The sequence below is a fragment of the Triticum aestivum genome, chromosome 3A (assembly GCF_018294505.1).
Source record: "Triticum aestivum cultivar Chinese Spring chromosome 3A, IWGSC CS RefSeq v2.1, whole genome shotgun sequence".
In the NCBI taxonomy this organism is placed as follows: domain Eukaryota; kingdom Viridiplantae; phylum Streptophyta; class Magnoliopsida; order Poales; family Poaceae; genus Triticum; species Triticum aestivum.
Genome location: NC_057800.1, coordinates 592,636,546 through 592,644,616, shown reverse-complemented (window position 1 = coordinate 592,644,616; position 8,071 = coordinate 592,636,546).

Genomic DNA, 8,071 nt, shown 5'->3' with positions numbered 1-8,071 from the left:
GTCAAAAACATCTTGAAATACCTGAAAAGGACTAAGGATATGTTTCTCGTATCTGGAGGTGACAAAGAGCTCGTTGTAAATGGTTACGTCGATGCAAGCTTTAACACTGATCCGAATGACCCTAAGTCACAAACTGGATACATGTTTTTATTAAATGGTAGAACTGTCAGTTGGTGCAGTTCCAAGCAGAGCGTCGTGGCGGGATCTACGTGTGAAGCAGGGTACATAGCTGCTTCGAAGGCATCAAATGAAGGAGTTCATATCCGATCTAGGTGTCATACCTAGTGCATCGAGTCCAATGAAAATCTTTTGTGATGATACTGGTGCAATTGCCTTGGCAAAGGAATCCAGATTTCACAAGAGAACCAAGCACATCAAGAGATGCTTCAATTCAATCTGCGATCAAGTCAAGGAGGGAGACACAAAGATTTGCAAGATACATACGGATCTGAATGTTGCAGACCCGTTGACTAAGCCTCTCTCATGAGCAAAACATGATCAACACCAAGACTCCATGGGTGTTAGAATAATTACTGTGTAATCTATATTATTGACTCTAGTGCAAGTGGGAGACTAGAGGAAATATGCCCTAGAGGCAATAATAGAGTTGTTATTTATATTTCCTTATATCATGATAAATGTTTATTATTCATGCTAGAACTGTATTAACCGGAAACTTAGTACATGTGTGAATACATAGACAAACAAAGTGTCACTAGTATGCCTCTACTTGACTAGCTCGTTGAATCAGAGATGGTTAAGTTTCCTAGCCATGGACATGAGTTTATGCAACTCCCGAATATCGGAGGAACACTTTGAGTGCTACCAAACGTCACAACGTAACTGGGTGATTATTGCTACCTCTTGAGCAATGCGTTGGTTTTCCCCGAAGAGGAAGGGATGATGCAGCAAAGTAGCGTAAGTATCTACCTCAGTTTTTGAGAACCAAGGTATCAATCCAGTAGGAGGCTACGCGCAAGTCCCTTGCACCTGCACAAAACAAATAAAACCTCGCAACCAACACGATAAGGGGTTGTCAATCCCTACACGGCCACTTACGAGAGTGAGATCTGATAGATATGATAAGATAATATTTTTGGTATTTTTATGATAAAGATGCAAAGTAAAATAAAAGCAAAGTAAAAAAGCAAAGGAAATAAATGAGTATTGGAAGATTAATATGATGAAGATAGACCCGGGGGCCATAGGTTTCACTAGTGGCTTCTCTCAAGAGCATAGGTATTTTACGGTGGGTGAACAAATTACTGTTGAGCAATTGACAGAATTGAGCATAGTTATGAGAATATCTAGGTATGATCATGTATATAGGCATCACGTGCAGGACAAGTAGACTGACTCCTGCCTGCATCTACTACTATTACTCCACTCATCGACCGCTATCCAGCATGCATCTAGAGTATTAAGTTAATGAAAACAGAGTAACACCTTAAGCAAGATGACATGATGTAGAGGGATAAACTCATGCAATATGATGAAAACCCCATCTTGTTATCCTCGATGGCAACAATATAATATGTGCCTTGCTGCCCCTACTGTCACTGGGAAAGGACACCACAAGATTGAACCCAAAGCTAAGCACTTCTCCCATTGCAAGAAAGATCAATCTAGTAGGCCAAACCAAACTGATAATTCGAAGAGACTTACAAAGATAACCAATCATACATAAAAGAATTTAGAGAAGATTCAAATATTGTTCATAGATAGACTTGATCATAAACCCACAATTCATCGGTCTCAACAAACACACCGCAAAAACAAGATTACATCGAATAGATTTCCACAAGAGAGGGGGAGAACATTGTATTGAGATCCAAAAAGAGAGAGGAAGCCATCTAGCTAATAACTATGGACCCAAAGTCTGAGGTAAACTACTCACACTTCATCGGAGGGGCTATGGTGTTGATGTAGAAGCCCTCCGTGATAGATGCCCCCTCCGGCGGAGCTCCGGAACAGGCCCCAAGATGGGATCTCGTGGATACAGAAAGTTGCGATAGTGGAATTAGGGTTATGGCTCCGTATCTGATCGTTTGGGGTACGTAGGTATATATAGGAGGAAGGAGTACGTCGGTGGAGCAACAGGGGGCCCACGAGGGTGGAGGGCGTGCCTGGGGGGGTAGGCGCCCCCCTACCTCGTGGCCTCCTCCTTTGTTTCTGGACGTCGGGTCCAAGTCTCCTGGATCTTGTTCGGTGAGAAAATCACGTTCCCGAAGGTTTCATTCTGTTTGGACTCCGTTTGATATTCCTTTTCTTCAAAACCCTAAAATAGGCAAAAAAAACAGCAATTCTGGGATGGGCCTCCGGTTAATAGGTTAGTCCCAAAAATAATATAAAAGTGGATAATAAATTCCAATAATGTCCAAAATAGTAGATAATGTAGCATGGAGCAATCAAAATTTATAGATACGTTGGAGACGTATCAAGCATCCCCAAGCTTAATTCCTGCTCGTCCTCGAGTAGGTAAATGATAAAAACAGATTTTTTTGATGCGGAGTGGTACTTGGCATAATTTTAATGTAATTCTTCTTAATTGTGGTATTAATATTCAGATCCAAAAGATTCAAGATAAAAGTTTAATATTGACATAAAAATAATAATACTTCAAGCATACTAACAAAGCAATCATGTAGTCTGGCTATGCTCTATCTTCATCACACAAAGTATTTAAATCATGCACAACCCTGATGACAAGCCAAGCAATTGTTTCATACTTTTGATATTCTCAAACTTTTTCAATCTTCACGCAATACATGAGTGTGAGCCATGGATATAGCACTATAAGTGGAATAGAATGGTGGTTGTGGAGAAGACAAAAAGGGAGAAGATAGTCTCACATCAACTAGGCGTATCAACGGGCTATGGAGATGCCCATCAATAGATATCAATGTGAGTGAGTAGGGATTGCCATGCAACGGATGCACTAGAGCTATAAGTATATGAAAGATCATCAAAAGAAACTAAGTGGGTGTGCATCCAACTTGCTTGCTCATGAAGACCTAGGGCATTTTGAGGAAGCCCATAATTGGAATATACAAGCCAAGTTCGATAATGAAAAATTCCCACTAGTATATGAAAGTGATAACATATGAGACTCTCTATCATGAATATCATGGTGCTACTTTGAAGCACACGTGTGGTAAAAGGATAGTAACATTGTCCCTTCTCTCTTTTTCTCTCTTTTTTTGTTTAGGCCTTTTCTTTTTTTATGGCCTCTTTTCTTTCTTCTCTTTTTTTTCGTCCGGTGTCTCATCCCGACTTGTGGGGGATTCATAGTCTCCATCATCCTTTCCTCACTAGGACAATGCTCTAATAATGATGATCATCACACTTTTATTTTCATACAACTCAACAATTACAACTCGATACTTAGAACAAAATGTGTCTCTATATGAATGCCTCCGGCGGTGTACCGGGATATGCAATGAATCAAGAGTGACATGTATGAAAGAATTATGAATGGTGTCTTTGCCACAAATACGATGTCAACTACATGATCATGCTAAGCAATATGACAATGATGCAGTGTGTCATAATAAACGGAACGGTGGAAAGTTGCATGGCAATATATCTCGGAATGGCTATGGAAATGCCACAATAGGTAGGTATGGTGGCTGTTTTGAGGAAGGTATATGGTGGGTGTATGATACCGGCGAAAGGTGTGCGGTATTAGAGAGGCTAGTAATGGTGGAAGGAAGAAAAGTGTGTATAATCCATGGACTCAACATTAGTCATAAAGAACTCATATACTTATTGCAAAAATCTACAAGTTATCAAAGAAAAGTATTACGCGCATGCTCCTAGGGGGATAGATTGGTAGGAAAAGACCATCGCTCGTCCCCGACCGCCACTCACAAGGAAGACAATCAAAAAATAAATCATGCTCCGACTTCATCACATAACGGTTCACCATACGTGCATGCTACGGGAATCACAAACCTTAACACAACTATTTCACAAATTCACAACTACTCAACTAGCATAACTTTAATATCACCATCTCCGTATCTCAAAACAATTATCAAGCATCAAACTTCTCATAGCATTCAACACACTCATAAGAAAGTTTTTACTATTCTTAAATACCAAGCATATTAGGATTATTTAAGCAAATTACCATGCTATTTAAGACTCTCAAAATAATCTAAGTGAAGCATGATAGATCAATACTTTCTATAAAACAAATCCACCACCGTGCTCTAAAATATATAAGTGAAGTACTAGAGCAAAACTATATAACTCAAATGATATAAGGGAAGCACATATAGTATTCTAACAAATTCCAAATCATGTATGGCTCTCTCAAAAGGTGTGTACAGCAAGGATGATTGCGGTAAACTAACAAATAAAATACTCAAATCATACAAGATGCTCCAAGCAAAACACATATCATGTGGTGAATAAAAATATAGCTCCAAGTAAAGTTACCGATAGAAGTATACGAAAAGAGGGGATGCCTTCCGGGGCATCCCCAAGCTTTGTCTTTTAGGTGTCCTTAGATTATCTTGGGGGTTCCATGGGCATCCCCAAGATTCGGCTCTTGCCACTCCTTGTTCCATAATCCATCAAATCTTTACCCAAAACTTGAAAACTTCACGACACAAAACTTAAAGTAGAAAGTCTCGTGAGCTCCGTTCGCGAAAGAAAGCAAAATACCACTTCAAGATACTGTAATGAACTCATTATTTATTTATATTGGTGTTAAACCTAATGTATTCCAACTTCTCTATGGTTTATAAACTATTTTACTAGCCATAGATTCAACAAAATAAGCAAACAACACACGAAAAACAGAATCTGTCAAAAACAGAACATTCTGTAGTAATCTGTAGCTAGCGCAAGATATGGAACCCCAAAAATTCTAAAATAAATTGCTGGACGTGAGTAATTTATCTATTAATCATCTCCAAAAAGAATTAACTAAATATCACTTTCCAAATAAAAATTTCAGCAGTTCTCGTGAGCACTAAAGTTTCTGTTTTTTACAGCAAGATATCAAGACTTTCCCCAAGTCTTCCCAACGGTTCTACTTGGCACAAACACTAATTAAACACAAAAAACATAACCTAAAAAGAGGCTAGATAAATTATTTATTACTAAACAGGAGAAAAAAGCAAGTAATAAAAATAAAATTGGGTTTCCTGCCAACAAGCGCTATCGTTTAACGCCCCTAGCTAGGCATAAAAAGCAAGGATAGATCTAGGTATTGCCATCTTTGGTAGGCAATCCGTAAGTGGCTCTCATAATAGATTCATAAGGTAATTTAATTTTCTTTCTAGGAAAGTGTTTCATACCTTTCCTTAACAAAGATTTGAATCTAATATTTCCTTCCTTCATATCAATAATTGCACCAATCGTTCTAAGGAAAGGTCTACCAAGAATAATAGGACATGAAGGATTGAAATCTTTGTCAAGAACAATAAAATCTACAGGTACATTTTTCCTATTTGCAACAATAAGAACATCATTAATTCTTCCCATAGGTTTCTTAATAGTGGAATCCGCAAGGTGCAAGTTTAGAGAGCAATCATCAAAATCACGGAAACCTAACAAATCACACAAAGTCTTTGGAATCATGGAAACACTAGCACCCAAATCACATAAAGCATAGAACTCATGCTCTTTAATCTTAATTTTAATATTTGGTTCCCACTCATCATAAAGTTTTCTAGGGATAGAAACTTCCAATTCAAGTTTTTCTTCATAAGATTGCATCAAGGCATCAACGATATGTTTAGTGAACGCTTTATTTTGACTATACACGCGAGGAGAATTTAGCACAGATTGCAACAAGGAAACACAATCAATAAAAGAGCAATTTTCATAATTAAATTCCTTGAAATCCAAAATAGTGGGTTTAGCAACATCTAGGGTTTTAATTTCTTCGATCCCACTTTTATCAATTTTAGCATCAAGATCTAAAAACTCCAAATTCTTGGAATGCTTTCTAGGTAAAGGTGGATCATATTCAGTCCCATCATTATTAAGATTCATATTGCAAAACAAAGATTTAATAGGGGACACATCAATAACTTTTAGATCTTCATCTTTATTTTCATAGGAACTAGAAGAACATGCTCTTATAAAGGCATCTTTCTTAGCACGCATCCTAGCGGTTCTTTCTTTGCACTCATAAATGGAAATTCGCATGGCTTTGAGAGATTCATTGATATCATGCTTAGGTGGAATAGATCTAAGTTACAAAGAATCAACATCAAGAGAAATTCTATCAACGTTCCTAACCAACTAATCAATCTTAAGCAATTTTTCTTCAATCAAAGCATTGAAATTCTTTTGCGAAGTAATAAATTCTTTAATATTAGATTCAAAATCAGAGGGCATCTTATTATAATTTTGATAAGAATTGTTGTAGGAATTACCATAATTATTAGAGGGATTACTGGGATAAGGCCTAGGATTAAAATTTCCTCTATACGCGTTGTTACCAAAATTGTTCCTACCAACAAAATTCACATCCATAGATTCATTATTATTCTCAATCAAAGTAGACAAGGGCATATCATTAGGATCAGAAGAAACACTTTTACTAGCAAATAATTGTCACGACCGGTTTTCCAATAAAAATATTTATTGAGAAACCAGTCTTTTGAGTCCAGTATGAGAGAAATCCTCCTCACTGGTAGACAATTTCTTGATACAATAAGCCAGTAGCATAAAATATATTACAGGGTCGAACTGCGGTTGCTCAACCAAATTATTACAAGCACGCCAATAATTATACATAATGGCGGACATGACACAGTGGTGTGGAGACATACTACTGACTCGAGGATAGGGCGGTGGTGGAAAGACACAACGGGGAGAGAAATACAAGACTCTAAGTCTATCATCTCATCGAGCATCGAGGTGAGGCTCGATGAATTTATTTGGTAGCGGAAGCGGATAAAAAAACAGTGACCAGATCCAGGGTCGCACGAGACTGACTGGGACTCCTCTAAGTGTCGGACTCGCTATCAAACTCTTCATCCATGAGATCGCCTTCGTCAGCATCTGGCCAAATCAACAAGCCAGTGAGTACTTTGAAAGTACTCGCAAGACAATTCGGACGTAAGATATAACAAATGCATGCATGGATGCGTCATGAATAAATTCACCAATGTACATTCAAAATTATCATAACAAGGTAAGTAAAAGGGAAACGGCGGTAGTCCGCCTGAAATCCCAACAGAACATAAATAATTACCGATCGGGTGTCTGAAGCGACTCCTCGAAAGGTGAACAAATAAATATAAGGAAAAAGATGCCACAGTCGGGCGTCTTAGCGACACCACATAAAGGGCTTAAAAAGAAATACCTCAGTCGGACGTCGGGGCGACGTCACAGAAAGGGCTTTAAAAGAAATGCCACAGTCAGACGTCGGGGCGACATCACAGAAAGGGCTTTAAAAGAAATGCCACAGTCGGACGTCGGGGCGACATCACAGAAAGGGCTTTAAAAGAAATGCCACAGTCGGATGTCGGGGCGACATCACAGAAAGGGCTTTAAAAGAAATGCCACAGTCGGACGTCGGGGCGACATCACAGAAAGGGCTTTAAAAGGAATGCCACAATCGGACGTCGGGGCGACATCACAGAAAGGGCTTTGATTCATAAGTAAATAATACTCATAATAAACATTTAATTCATGAGAATAAATGGGTTAGTCCATCCACAGGAATATTCATTTAACCGGAATTAGCACTCATGCGAATCACCGGAGTCTTTGCCATCAAAACTGTCATTGTTAGGACAAGATAATACGAATTTGGACATGGAATAGATGATTTGGAGGGGATATATGACTCTGCAGAGTTTGTACAAAATTATTCCCACAGCCAACGGATTTCCGTAGTCACGAAAGACTAGTTCCGTTTACGGTATTTCGGAAGAAAACACAGCTAACCAGTACACACCCATCCTACCTCTCGATGCTAGGAATCACCCTAGACATCGTCCAAGAAAAACTTTTGAGACGGGGAGATCACAATCTCGAATAGCATGGGATCAAATTTATATACGCGCGCTCTAAGGGGTGCCCCCCTCTCGGTCCCAACCGG